Here is a 15,015-nt window from a genome sequence, read left to right on the forward strand (position 1 = left end):
GTTAGAGGTATCGCTGAGTTTTCTCTGAAATCCCAACCAAGTTTCTAAGGAGGAAACAATGAAAAGCTAGAAAAATCAAAAGTATCCGTTAAGTAAAACCCAGGTACCTGAGGGCACAGAGTGGCTGTATCTATTTGCACATGCCCTTTGGCCACGGGAATGCCACCTATGTAATCAGGTGCCCCCGAACACAATAGCTAGGCTTCACTTAGCGGTGGCTAGATTTTGTTTTTTAAAAAAAACAATATTTCACAGATCAGCCAAAAAAAGGGAAGGTATTTAAGTTATTTTAACATCAAGTGTTTTTCAAAGCTATAAATATATATGAGGGGACTAATTGTAAACTTCTCCCAGAAACTCAAATCCAAATTCATGTTGCCATGCGAATTCAATGATAATAAATTACATCCTTCTAAGTAAAGCATCCGCTGTAATAAAACACCCACCCTAGAGAACTCAGAAGCCCTGATCCTAGCTAAAAGGATTCATGCCTTTGGAATTCTGAGGATATATATTATTTTTCTGTCAGTTCTCTCAACTTCTCTCAATTACTGATGTTCTCTATGTAATGAATTTTCTTGGGTTTGATGTGTGATTATGGTTATATTTTTATCTATATGTTTTGTGGTTCTTGTACTTAAGCTTTTTGCTCACAAATCCTTTATTAAAAGTACTAAATTGTAAAAAGCACATTCATATTTCATTCACTGTTCCATACAGAAATGTGAGTTTTTGCAGCAAACACAGCTGCATAAAAAAAGTTACCATAAAATAACACGCTAGACTATAGATCTCCACGCTTCGAACGTTTCAGCTCAGAAGCAACTTTACTGAACTAGATTCCCAGAGCATTTCCGTCCTCTTCCTAAAGCAAACTCATAACTAATTTTTCAGTGTCCTCAAATCAAAATCATAGGCTACAGCTGAACTTTGGATCTCATGTACTTTTAGGCAAAAGCCAGGAGCAAACCTATACATGTTTTAAACTCCGTAGGCCCCATGCTGAGATCCGTTGACAAGGTGGTTCGTTCTAACAAAAATGTTAGAGGTAAAAGTCTAATAAACCCAAGACACACACATATCCATTTTTATATGCATGTCATTAGATCTCCATTTGAAATTAACAAGGAAGGTACAGAGAATAATCTCCACTGAAGGATAAGATGACTCAGAGATGGAGCCAGGTAAGAGGATGACAGAAAGACAAGATCCCCACTGTGTCCTGGGAATTCCAAGGTATTGATCCAAGACAAGCAGAGAAGAGAGAAACTCAAAGCTGAAGTCTGACCAGGGTAAATGAGCATCTCTTTGCAAAACGTCTCTCTGGGGAATGCTCATGCTGGCCTGGTCAGCTAGCAAGCCACTGACCTTTTGGGAAAAAAAGGAATATAGAATTAAAACTGCCAATAAGGCAAAACAATTACTCAACACAGATTTCATGAGCAAATGAATAAATGGGTGAATAATGTGAGCATTTGTCAGTTGCAGTCAGCATAATAAATGAATCTGATATTAAAATTTGGAGAGAAAAAAATCCGACGTGACCCTCTGTCAAATCAAATCACTAAATAGATCCAGAGGTCCTACTCTGGGCCTCACCCAGTTTCACAGCTGAGGGTGGACCAAGGGAGGGATGGGTGCCTGATGGCACAGGCCCTTCCTCACTTGCCTGGCCCCTGCTGCCTCACGTCATCAAGAGGTCAGGACAGATGGCCCCAGATCGAAGTCTTGGTCACAGACCCAGGCCTGCTGCGAAGACTCCTCCAGCTGCCAGAAGGTGAGTTCCTGAACCCCAAACCCCAACCCATGGGCCCAGGCCTTGGGCCACCAAATGGACCCAAACTTGGTAGCAGAATACAGGGCTGGGGCCACCTTACCACCACGAGGCCCAAGTGCTGCTGCCTTTGGACCTCCACTGTGAGTGCTAGAGCAAAGCCGAGAAAATACACCTGCAGCTTCTCGATGATGGGGTCGGGGTGTGAGGCCCAGGGTACATCTGAGGCGCCTAAACACGGACTGCAGAGCTTACCTGGAATCTCCCCCAGCCGTTCCAGGCCACGTCACACCTGCACTCACTAATCACTCTGCTCATCCAACTCGCTACCCCTTCCCCATACCCAGTGAAATGAGCATGTTTTATTTCCTTGATTTGTTTAAATGGGGAACCACAGGGCAATCAAGAATGGGCCCTGAACGGGTCAGGTAAGGACACCAACTTCCCTCCTTCCCCAGGGATCCTTTCACACACTCTCTCTCTCTCTTGCCCCTGTGGAAGCCCCTCCCTGGCAGGTGCTCCCCTGCTTCGTGCTCCCTATAGGCTTCCTCACCTTCCCTGACCTCACAGGGGAGCACACGCTATCACTTGGGGAACCAAAGCCCAGAGGAAACAGGACCTTGGGTCTTGGAACCAATGAGAAGCAAGTCCCTCAGCCTCTGCCTTCAGGCCTCAGATCTCCCAATCTTTTCTGGGCTGCTGCTTTCTTAGGCTCTCACTTGAAAGTGCTCAGAGTCTCAGAGGAACAAATAGGTTGGGAGGAGAGATGTCTGTTTCCCCCAAGCAGTCTCCTCAACCCAGCGGTAGAAGGACATCCAGGAGTCCCTCTGCATGCACAGAGCCCTCCTCTGCTGGAGGCATCCTGGCAAACTCCCAGGCAGATAGATACAGGCATGCCTTTGGCCCTGGAACGTCCCTCCAGCACCATCATGAGAACGTGCCCCTCTCCACTCTCCATCATTTTCTCCCTAAGGGTGAAAGACAGTGCAAGGAGCATGCTCAGAGATGAAGTCTGGCTGATCCACATGCCAAAGCCCTGCAAGCCCCAGCCTGGCGTCCTCTCTAAGGTGCCACACAGCCCTTTCACCCTACTGCTGTTATTCTCAACAGTAGCAAAGCACCACTTTGGGGACCCAGCCAGGTCTCCACAGTGTCAACCCCAACGGCCTCCATAGCCATCTCTAAGTCAGGGAATTCACTCCACCTCCCCCTTTCTGGGCACAAGCAACAGGAGATGCCCTGGAGCCCACCAACCAGGTTCCCCCCCCTGTTGAATCAGCAAAGTGAGAAGGACAGGAGACCGGGAACAAATCAGATCCTGGCCCTACAAGTTCCCTGGACCTCAGCCTTCCCACCTGTGGAATGGGGTAACAACTTCAGTTTCCTCCTGTCAAGGGCTTCTAGAAGGCTCCAGTGAAGAATGCATAAGTGGACAAAGCATGAAAAGCGTCCATCAGGTTTTACAGGCCAACCCCCGGTTTCAAGCCACGTTTCCCCAGAGGAGGCCCTAGAAAAGGGGCGAATGCAGGGGTTTGTGTAGGAAATCACCGCAGGAGAAGCCAGCAGGCTTGTGGAAAGGTGAAGTAGGGAGAGGAAGGAGCCGATGCAGAGGGGGCTAAGCAGTCTCTAGACAAAGGGCACCTGGGCCTCAATCCTGCGGGGGTGCTCTGAGACCTGGATGGGACTCAGCCCAGTGGCAGCTGATGGTCTACCACCAATTCCCATCCGGCCATTGAGTGAGGGCTGCTCTGGAGGCACTAACTCCCTAGCACTTCTGGCCTGTCCCTATTGCAGTCAGTACCCCTGGGAGGAGAGACAACCCCCGGGCACAGTCATTTGTGCAGGCAACAAGAATCCATCAGGCTATAGGAGCCAGTGGCTGTGTGAACTGAGAGGCACCAACAACGTCTTCTAACCCTGCTAATAAAAGGGTCATAATGTAAACAGGTGACTGGATTATCTTTTTATAGCTAATCCCTAGACGGTCTGCTCCCTAGAGAAGCCATGAGCCTAGCTGGCCACAGACACTTAGGGAAAATAAACACCTGCTGCAGGCTCTCCTGGGGTATGTGTGCCTGCAGTCAGCCACCTGCCTCTGCCCTGCATCTCCAGGCCTGGCCCTGTCTCTGCATCACACAAACCTGTCACGGGCACAGGTGTGCCAGCCACTGAGCCAACCAGTGAGGGAGGAACCACACGAGGACAGGCCCTACCTTCCAGGAGCACAGGGTCACATCTGGGCGCTGAAGCAGGCTTGACAGCAGTAGGGATACCAGATAGCATACCCTGTCCCCATTCCAGGAGACCTGGAGTATCTCAGAAAAGCCATCACCAACTGGAGGCTCCTAAATACTTTAAAAATGACACTTAACCAAAGCATCCGTAACCAATAGTGTTTGCTGGTGAAAACCTTAGTGTCCATCAAATCCACTGACCCAGACCACCAATTCTTTGAGCATTCCTACTCGAGAAGGTTTTCCTACCTTCATATTTCAGTTCCCAATAGAGGGGGAAATTACATAAAAATCACAGATAGCACAAAGAAAAAGGCCCTGCCTCCAGAGAACTGAGAGTTCCGTCAGAAGGAAAAGGAATCCACTAAGTAACTACAGCACCAAGTGTGAAATTATCCTCTTTCCCTCCTCTGCCAGTCAGATCCAGTGAACTAGATCTAAGGGATCCACTCGGGACACACTGAGTACACTCTCTGTGCAGGCACTGGGCAAGGACAGGGAGAGGGGGCATGGCCCTGTCCTTGGGAACAGGGGAGGGGAGCAAAGACCAGCCTGAGGACAGATCAATCTCACGAGTCTGTGAGGACCCACACATCTCACCTGTCCTGTTTGAAGAACCCCCAGGTCTTTGTGCAATTCCTACAGGACCCTGGATGTGGCAATACCAAGACAGAAGGGACAGAGTCCCGATGACAAAAAAAAAAACTCACAGGTCCAAGTCCCCTGGCCAAATTCTGATCTGCTCCTAGAACATGTTCCACGTGGCCATGAGCTGAGTCCTCTCTCCTAAGGGACGCATGGGGCCTTCAAGCTCCTGAGGACTTGCAGAACAGCAGTACAATCTGCTTGGGGGTGAAAAATGGACTCCCTCTTCTTCATCATTAGGATATACTGGTGATACATGAATCTTATTTCAGAATGACGTTCTCTGCCTTACCCTCAAACCTTCTTATTAGTGCTGGGAAAAAATATTGTATACAAACAGTTATTATAAAAAATTATTTGTATAATGTGCTAAAACGTGCTCTACATCTTTATTTAGCATCATCTCCATGAAAGTATCTCATTTCCTGGTACCTTGACACTGGATTTGCAGAGCCCCTGACACATCCCTCCTAAGCATGTAGAGGGCTGCTTAGACTCAGCACACATCAGCACTAGGCAGAGACCTGTCTGCACCCAACCTGGTAATTCCCATATTCCCTGGGCTTTTTTTTCCCCCCAGCATCATACATTATATTTAAGTCTCTCCAGCAATACAAATTTCAATTTGGCCAAGCTCTTTAATATTAATAGTTGTCAATCCAAATGCAGAGTGCATAATAAAAAATTTAATCGAAACGAATAGCTCACATATTTCTCTACCTCCTAAATATAGTTACCAATTAGACAAAAGATTTGGTTATATAACTTTGTAGAATTAAGGCCACCTACTAAAGACCACCAGTTAGGGCTGAAAACGCAAAAATGCCTGATTTCATTCTATTCATTACTCTTAAAGATGAAGTACGTCTCACCTCATCGTTCCTTTATTCACAGGAGCAAACTGAACACAGAATTCACAGGCATCAATTCAGGGGAAACTCAGAAGCTAAATTATAATCATAAAGTTATCCATAATGATTAATCCATGGCATCTATAGGACACTCCAGCTTACAAGGCACATCCCTGGTAGGAGGACAGGTAAGAGCAAGGTTACCACCACTACCCCATTCTGCAGACAGTATGACTGAGATTCAGAGACAGAAGTGAGCAGATCAGCAAACCACAGCCAGGGTGGTCCTTGGCACCCAGTGCTCTGAGCCAACATAGCACTTGCCTCATCTCTTACCTCCTTGGACAAAAAAGCATCATTCAAAGGGCTTTTTGCTGTTGTTATTTTGTGTAATGTGAGAACTAAGTTGCTACTTCTGTTTGCCCTCCTCTTTGCCAAAACCAGCACATTTAACATGGGACCTGCATGGTCGAGGTCCCCCAGGCCCGTCAAAACGGAGGACTTCTCGGGCAGGGCAAAAACAAAGTCTGACTTTCTTCCACTGTGATGGCCAGGACCCGATGAGAGTCCAGAATCACTGACCCTCTGATGACCCAGCATTTCATAGAATCTCTGAGCTGCCTCTTGCATCAAATCCAACATCTCCTCCTTTCCCAGAAACAGGAACTGTCCTAGAAAGGCTCAGAGATTAGACCAAGGTTACAGAGCTAGTTAGTGGCAGAGCTGGGACTAGAACCCACACACGCATGCGCACCCAGGCACAGGCGCCATGTGCTCAAGCATTGAGTTCTTCTATGCACTGGGTCCAGGCCGGGCCAGGCTCCTCCAGTTGCGGTGCATCCTGCTGGGCGTGCAGGGTATTTCTTCTGCAAATTACTCTAGGTCTCTTTTGTAAGCTGCTCTGGGCTCTGCCCTGAGCTACATCAAGCAGGAAGTTTAAATGAAATGGCTCCCAAGTTCCTTAAATGGTTTAATAAAACATATACTGACTGCAATGTGCAGTTTATAGTGGCAAACTATTGCCCCTCAGTTGGGAAAAATGACCTCCAGTCGGCAATATTACTTTCAGCTTCGTGATTCTAGTCCGCCGTTGGCCATTCCCTCAACCCACCGGGCAATTCTTTTCCATAACAAGGCTGGCTGAAGCCGCCGTGTGTACCATTGCCGAAGGTGCCGGCAGTGTGCCTGCAAATGGCCTGTTCTATGATGAGACAAAAGAAAGCGGGCAGATGACACTGACACATAGGGAAGGCAGGAACGCTGCTCAGAAATCAGACAGTCGCCAGGAAATAAGTGTAAGGGACTCAGAGCTTTTGGAGGAAATTAAAGGGGTGTCAAACAGAAAGCACCATGTGTGTGCATGTGCATGCATGTGTGTGAGAGTGTGTGTGTGTGTGTGTGTGTGTGTGTGTTCCCTATTCAACATCACCCAGAACATTGATGGGCAAAAAGTTAAGCAGATTCCCGGGGAAAGATCTGCCCAAAGTCCACAAATGATCTTGGCATCTGTAACCATAAGATTTAGAAAATGCAAGGAGAGTAGAATATGAATTTCTAAAACGGCTCTGCTACGTTAATAACAAATAGCTATTAATAACGCCTCTAATCACAAATGCCATTTCCGATATTTGGTGCTGAGAGGTTTTTGCCTCATCTGAAAAGTACAGGAATTTGACTGCCAGAAACTGATGACCTTTTATCCTAAACTGTGCATTGAGATGGCTTGTTAAGCTCATTAGTATTATATGGTGAATTAGATTAGACATTTTATGATTTTTCAAAAAAGGCTTTTTTGATATAAAAAAGCAGCAATTTCCTTTTTTGACATTTTTCATTTTTAAGGTGATAAAAATGGCACATGTGTACCATGGCATAATGGATTAATTAAGGAATATTATGTTTATCCTAACTCTTAACCGAGTTGTACATCTTCATAACTCACACATAAAAATTAATGCATTATCCTATACCATGGGATGATAGATCTTCTATTTTTACCAAACCTGCTCAGAATACATTGTTCTAAATTGGATTATTCTGAGAAATAGTGAATACCATATTCTGATATCATCAGTCCAAATTATATTGTTATTTTAAAATGTTATATTATTATATATAAAATCAGAGCTTCCTCTCTACTGTGGCCTTGAATTGTCAGTTATTCTGGCTCTTAGAAGATCAAGCTTCTCCCTCCACCTACACTCACAGGCAGCCTATTTTATATCTTCTCTCACTCACAATGGATTTGTTGTTTAAAAAAACACATGCATTGCATCAAAGAATCACTGGACGATGTTTTTTGGCTATTTCTTTGTGTCTTGATGGTAGATGTGAATATAAAAGAATATTCATGCAAGATTCATAAGGGCTCCAGATTTCTAAATCAACAGATGAAAAAAATCCCTAAAAATAATAATGTCCAGATGTTGCTTATTTAAATGAGCTGTTGCCATTTAATGTTGCCAATCACAAAGTGAGAGAATTCGTGAATTTCAAGGTATTCATAATTTACAGAAGATTATGATCTTTTTTTTTTTTAATCCAGGAAGCATCCAGGGTTATTAAGATGAGCAATTTTCAATAAATACAAATGATGCTCTCACGGAGACCACCTTTATAACCTTGGTCTTGCCCACACTCTCTGGCTGTAGATTCTCCCTCTTATCTTCAGGGGCAAATGCAATTTACCAGGCCCGAAATGCAGATCGTTTTTAATGTGCTAGAAACCTCAGAACTGGACAGACTCTTAGGAATCATATAGATCTAATTTCTCTTCTTATTGGTAAGAAAATTGACATCCAGGAACTCAAAACATTTGACCCAGAGTCCTGTAACTGAAAAAGAAAAAAAAAAAATACCAGAATCCAGCCTTCTGGGGTCCACCTGCCAAAATATAGGTTCAGTGGTTATATAATCCTGGGTCCTTCTGCATTGCCAAAGGAGCTTGTGGGAAATGAAGATTCCCAGGCCCACAACCCAGACCCATATGCCTCTAGGTCTGAGGTCTATCCTTGAAACACTTCTCTTCAGCAGTTCTGAAATCAGCCTGTAATATACTCCCTGGTCCTACGCTCCCTGACTCCAGAGAAGTTTCTTTGGAGTGAGACAGAATGGAGGAGTCAGCATTCACTGTTCTTCCAGAGAACTTTCAACAGCTCTGGGTTCCTGTAAGGATGTCCATCCCAAAGCTAACACTACCAGGAAATGTTCATTTAAATGATCACCAGGAGATTTGTACTCGAGAGCCTGAAGGGGCACAATGGAAGACACAGCCACCCTGACCCCATAGGACCTCCCTTGGAGGAACCCCAGACTCAAAAGGGAACTTCCACGTCTACACTCTGGGCTGCACATGACCCTGGGGTTCCCCGGTCCTCTATGCTGAATGGCAAGGTCAAGGAAGACAGGGTCCCCTTACACAGCTGGTGAACCACATGAGGACACTGGGCATGCCTCTCTGGTCCAGATGTAATCAAGGAGCTGGGTTCCACCCAGAATTTGTGGCCACGTGTCTTCCATTTCTAATAGGTGTCTGGAATTTGCCCAATATTCTAAAGGGGAAAGGGTTTGGGGAAGGACCTGGTAGAATTTCTGAAAGAGGGGCACAAGGTTTACGGGGGAAACTTAATTCACAAGGTCACTGTGCAAGGCCAGTGGCTCCCGATGCCTGCCACCTGAGCCCCCAGGCCAGATGGCATGTATTACCATAAAGGTGGGCTCACCCCACAGGCTATCCATTTATCCCTGAGAAAGGGCTGCCTTTCCCCCAGTACACAGCCACTCCTTAACCTGAGCTGACATTCTCTCTACAAATTCTAGGATAATATTTGCAGGTCACTTGCATCCTATGTGACCCTGTAGAAAAAAAAAAAAAAAAATGGAGTGCCAAGCCACCCCTGGTAGATCACAGTTATGTGTGTGCTGGGAAACACGACTTGAGAGAGACACAGCTCCAAGATTTAAAAACACCTGAGCCACCTCACTCGAACAGGTTTTTTTTTTTTTTTTGCTTATTTGTTGTTGTCATTTTGGGTTTGTTTTGTTTTGTTTTGTTTCAGGAATAAAGCCTTCAAGCATTTTTTTTTTTTAAGTGGCTTAGGTTAGGATCAAAAACAGTCTCTTAACAAAAGCACCTAAGTAGATAGTCCCTTAAACTGGATTCAAACTTTACCCCACATATCACTGGTGGGCATACTAAGAGATTATGTAATTACATCTAGATAGACTTTGGTAACCAGGTGCCCGATAGCAATCACAGAAGAGTCAGCCTTTTGCTAAATTCAACTACTTTTAAGTTGAAGACAGAACACGGACACATTGAAGGGAAGATCCTTGGGTTTGATGTTGGACTACACTTCAGGACATTTCTGAAGATGAAGGGTCTCACTATCAAGTACACAGGGAAGCGGCCTAGTTCTGGATACATGGAAAGGTCTTCTTGGTGAGGATCTTGTGCCTGATTTGGGGACATCTCACACAACTCAGCTTTCTTCAGTAAGCTTGGCTCTCACTTCTCTCTGCTGCCGACACCAGTTATAAACACTTAGGTCCAACCCACATCAGAGGAACCCGGAACAAACACAAAGATGACAGGTGGCTCCAATGAGGGCTGAAGGATGTTGCCATCCTTCCCTGACCAATAGGGCCAACTGTCATTGGAAGACCACATGTTTATCTGTGCCTCCCTTCCTCCTAGCAGGCAGGCCCCCCACCTCTGAACTGAGCCCACTGGGTGAACAGGGAGAAGAGCTAGCTCTGGCACAGTCTCAGCAAGAAGCTGTTGTGGTGGACGCATTCCTAATCCCCCAGGGATGCTGGAAGCAAGCTGCAGGAACAGAACGTGGACTTTAAAGAGATCCACCCGCCCCTCCCAGACAGGCCCTAGATGACTCCCAGAATCTCCTCCCAGACACTTCTATACAATCAAGGGCCAAACGAAGGGCTTCGCCCAAGAGGAAACTCACTGGCCAGGAGGTATTGGACAATTGGGACTTGGACCAAGAAGAGACAGCCACAGTGACTTCTCCCAAGGAGAGGGCTGCCCTGGGTATTCAGGGCCTCTGAGCTCTGTCATCTGGACCCAGACAGTGGGACCTGGACAAAGCTGTCACCATTGTACTCCATGGCCCTGACCTGCCAGTGGGTCTCGCTGTCCTGTAGCTTAACCAGTGCTACTGCTCTCTTCCACACCTGGGAGGCAACACCAAATACTCATCTTTGAAATGGGATAATGGCAGCACTCATTTCATGAGGTCGTTGCAAGAATTAAATGAGATCATGCATATCAAATGACAACAGCGCTTGACACCCCCGGGCAATAGGCACTAGCAGCTGCACACATTTGATGTCATCAGAGGCTGAGCTGCCCAGCACCAGGCCAGGCCCCATGGAAGCCTCACACAAGGTGTGAGCACTCCTGTTCAAGAGGGAGCTGGGACTTCGGCATGTGAAACACTCGCTGCAGGGCAGGACAGGATCAGGGGCTGTCATGGCCACGTCTGGCAACGGGGTGACCAAGGAGCCTACCTGGTTTCTCTCTCAGCCGAAGAGTCAGCATTCACCATCCCCAGGATTAAAAGTCTTGTGTTTACCAGAGGTTTTTAAACATTTGTCTTCTACCCACAAATCTTTTTTTCTAACAAAAGTTTACCAAGGCAAATGTAAAACAGATGTGCACAGAGTGACCCTGGATGGGGGGCTCTGGGTGTCCTGGACCCACCAGCTCCGGCTCCCTCCAGGTCTCTGTTTAATGACTTAGTTGATTACATGAAAGCAAAGTTTCTCAAAGTTCAGCCCCTGGACCAGCAGCATCAGCTGCTATGCAGAACTTATTAGAAATTCAAGTTCCTACATCCTATCCCCAGAACTTCTGGATGAAAAAATCTGAGTTGGGGCCCAAAGCGGTTTTGTCACAATTTCTCTAGGAGATTCTGGTGCCTGATGAAGTTGGAGATTCACTCCACTACACCAGTGGTCCATGCCCTCGTTATATATGAAGAGGGCTCTCCAAGTTACCTGACTCTCTACAAGCCAGTTCATGATTTGATTGGTTTGGGTGAGACCCAGACATTGGTGAATCTTAAAAATCTCCCCCAAGTAATTCTAAATTGGCCGGCAAGGTTAAGAGCCACCCATCACAGTCCTTATTACTCAAAGTGTGGTCCAAGGACCAGCAGCACAGAGTTCCCTGAGAATCTGTTAAGTATGTGGAACCTCTGCTCCCCCAGGCCTACATTTTACCAAGATCCCAGGGGCTTTGCATGTACATCCTGACACCTTTATCTAGGTTATTCTGTATAAGAACTGAAAAGAACCTAAGACACCATGTGGCCCAAAGCACTCACCGTCCAGGTAGGAATCTGGTTGTATCGTCCTGAGACTTCTCAAGGTCACCCAGGCTCACAGCAGCAGATCAAGGGTTGGAACCAGCTTCTTTACTCCAGAACCACCCTCTTTTCCACACCCACACAGCCTCCATCTGAGCAGGCTTGCCTCAGCCTTCCCTTAGAACATTCTCTCAGTCTGCAATCCTAAGGCCTCAGAGAGAGAGAGGGGTTGGTGGCCACCCACTGAACTATCCCCAAACTGCTTCTAGGTCATTTGCACTCAATGTCTTATTTCTGGAGTCCTGGCGATATTTGGAGGAATATCATATTTCTAGAAATATTGAAATCATATTTAAACACACACATACACACACACATACACACACACACACACACACACCCTCCCCTGAGAAAGTTCCTTCCCCTCTGGGCAGCAAGCTTCTCAATATTAGGGGCCACATCCCACTCACTAGGACTGAGCATAGAGACCCTGGATAAACACAGAGCTAGTTGTCAAGAAACACTGAAAGAACCAGAGGCAGCAAAGTCGAGGTCAGATGAGATTGTGAGCTCTGTCACCACCACCTACTGGGCTACCAGGCAGGCAGAGGCTACACCAGGCCAAGACCTAATCTTAAAACAGATAAAAGGCCATAGACATCCCTGTTTCCAAAACACATGAGCATAAGACATCACACATTGCTCCCACTTAGTCTCAGGCACAGAATAATCACCAGACTCATTCATTCCTCAAATATTGACCAAGTACCTACTAGGTACAGGCCCTGTGCTTGGAGCAATACTGCAAATCCTCAAGGATGAAATTCAAAATCCAAAGTCATGGCTGTCTTTCCTGCAATGTGCTAACATGCCCATCACATTATCGTCCTACAACTCAGATTATCCTACTCTCCTTTGTGTCAGATGAATTGAGCCAGAAAGCTGTAAGGGTAAGGGTGCAGCTCTGCTGGACTTAAAACCACAGCCAAAAGTTCATGAAAAACACTGTTGTGCTTCCCACTGGGACCACGTGAAGCCCATTGTTGAAAGGCAGTAGTCACTGGGGGGAGGTGTCACGCAATCCCAAACCGAAAAGGAGAGCCAGGAACTAACACTTTTGCATGAAGTAGGCTCAAGACCAACCATTCCCAAGGGCCCCCCTCCAGCATCTTCTCCATACTGGAGATGGATAGAATATTTCCATAGTGCATACAAATATGTAAAATCAGCTAAGACTTTTCTCTCCATTGAGGAAAGAACAAATAACTATCCATGCTTTGTGTTCTGTATCAAGAACTATCAGAAGGCTCCTGGTACCAAAGTCCACTCATCCTGGTGGGTGGAGAAGGCGGTGAGGAGGGGAGGAGGCAGAGAGAGTACAGCCTGCCCCTTACTAGCAACTGTGTGCCAACTGACTTCTGAGCCTGTGAGACCTAGGGAGTGCCCAAGACTGTCTCTGAGAATCAGGAAAGCAGATCTCTGCACTTAGAAAGTGCATACAAATATGTAAAATCAGCTAAGGGCAACAGTATCTATGCCAGGATTCTTTCCAAACAGCGTGTGGCTGAAAAGAATGAGGAGAAAAGGATCTACCAACACATCCCCTGGTATACCCCAGTTTTCTTCCCCCTCGATGATGGTAGTAATAAATAATTTATTTATTTATTTGTTTTCCAGTAGAATGTGTTTTGACACATAGTACACAAATGGAGCACAAGTCTCGCTCCTCTGGCTGCACAAGGTTCAGAGTCACTCCTCTAGTGTAATTATACATGTATGGAAGGTAATACTGTCTGTCTCTTTCTATCATCCTTCCCATTCCCACAACCTCACTCCTCCCCTGACTCCCCTCTACACAAACTAAAGTTCCTTCATTCTTCCCTATCCCCCCACCCCACTATGGATCAGCATCCACTTATCAGAGAAAACATGAGGCTTTTGGTTTGGGGGGAGATTGGCTTATTTCACTTAGCATGATATTCTCTAGTTCCATCCACTTACCTGCAAATGCCATAACTTCATTCTTCTTTAGGGCTGAGTATATTCCATTGAATAATAATTCATTTTCTAATGCAAGAAGAAGTTATCCATTGACTTAGCTTTTCCTCTAATCCCAAGGAAGTGTTGGGCACGTGGGCAGGCCTGCACCCTGAAACCATTGCCTTCTTCAGCAGAATTGAAAGCTCCCATCTTGCCATAAAATGCAGGGCTTGGGTTTGACAATTTACATATAATTAAGCTGTGGGTGTAGCTCAGTAATAGAGCATTTGCCCAGCCTGCACAAGGTGGATTCCTGACACTACCTAAAACATTGCATTTAAGAAAGAAAGGAAGTTTCAGTTTACCTAATGCCTCCTCCAATTTCTATTCTCTCAATGACAATATCATATTATAGTATAATTGTGAACTTTTTTTCTCCACCTGAGCTAACCTTAGGCTTACTAAAAATTCCAGTTTCCTGCAAAGAGCAATCTTTGATTGATCCCAGCAGCTCAGGAGGCTGAGACAGGAGGACCGTGAGTTCAATGACAGCCTCAGCAACAGTGAGGTGCTAAGCAACTCAGTGAGATCCTGTCTCTATATAAAACACAAAGTAGGGGTGGGGATGTGGCTCAGTGGTCAAGTGCCCCTGAGTTCAATCCCTGGTACCGCCCCCCCCCAAAAAAAATGAATGATTCATTTAAAGTGGTGGCAAGGAATGCAAGACTGGGAGACACAGGGACAGGCATGTGAGTCCTTTCTCCCTCCATTTTTCAGATGTGTGGCTTGCACAAGTAGCTTGTCTTTGCTGGTGCTCAGTTTCTTTGCAGAGTGGATTTCTGGGACATAGAAAGTGGATTTCTGAGGATAGAAAGCTCTTACCCTCAGGAGGGGCTGGCAAACATTCCCAGTTTAGGGTCAGGTGATGAATATTTTTGACTCTGCAGGGTGGTGACAACTACCCAACTCTGCCACTGTACAGCTTGAAAGCAACCACAGACCAGGTGTAAATGAATGGACATGTCTGGGAGCCAATAAGACTTTATAGACAGAGCCTGAAATTGGAATTTCACATAATTTTCACATATCATGAAACTTTTTAAAAAGTTTTTCAACCATTTAAACATGGAGAAGCCATTCCAAGCTAGCAGACCACATAAAGACAGACAGAACCATCATCACAGCCACCTCACACACATTAGTGT

This window comes from Callospermophilus lateralis, chromosome 18, assembly GCF_048772815.1.
Source record: "Callospermophilus lateralis isolate mCalLat2 chromosome 18, mCalLat2.hap1, whole genome shotgun sequence".
NCBI lineage: Eukaryota > Metazoa > Chordata > Mammalia > Rodentia > Sciuridae > Callospermophilus > Callospermophilus lateralis.